The sequence below is a fragment of the Penaeus monodon genome, chromosome 25 (genome assembly GCF_015228065.2).
Source record: "Penaeus monodon isolate SGIC_2016 chromosome 25, NSTDA_Pmon_1, whole genome shotgun sequence".
Taxonomy (NCBI): domain Eukaryota; kingdom Metazoa; phylum Arthropoda; class Malacostraca; order Decapoda; family Penaeidae; genus Penaeus; species Penaeus monodon.
This window is the reverse complement of record NC_051410.1, coordinates 36069677-36070284: the sequence shown is the minus strand read 5'-3', so window position 1 is coordinate 36070284 and position 608 is coordinate 36069677.

Genomic DNA, 608 nt, shown 5'->3' with positions numbered 1-608 from the left:
TTAATACAGTAATAACACCATAGTAGCATGGAATGCATTGATTAGAATGATAATTTAAGCATTATAATCTTGAGTATCAAAATTCTCATCTGTAAGCAACTGGTCGATGATCTTTGTTTCGTTGTAAATGTATTAATTTTGCTTTTTGTATTACAGTATTTTTTTTTCAAATTTAGAAAGGTTTCTCCTTAAACAAGATCCAAGTTTTCTGTTTAATTCATTTTCTATATTGCTACATATAGGACAGGGTAACTATATAATTTTATTTTGTTTATTTCTTTTAAAGATATAACTAGCTCAGCTTAGCTCTACGGAACTTTAGTTGACCTTGTGCCTAATGAATATATGCAACTTGACCCACCTTTGCTCTACTCAACCTTAGTTGAATCGAAACTGGTTTACTGAATGTATTTACTAATGACCCAAACTCGTTTTATGGTTTACAACTCATTCAAAGTTGGTTTGCTCATATAACCTTGCTCTGTTTCTTTTCAGTTAAACCAGCTTTGGTTCATTCATATACACAGGTAACTTGCGTCTGATATGCTTGCATAAACACATGCCCCACCTTTCCTATACCTACATAAAGTTGATCAGCATTTGGCTAC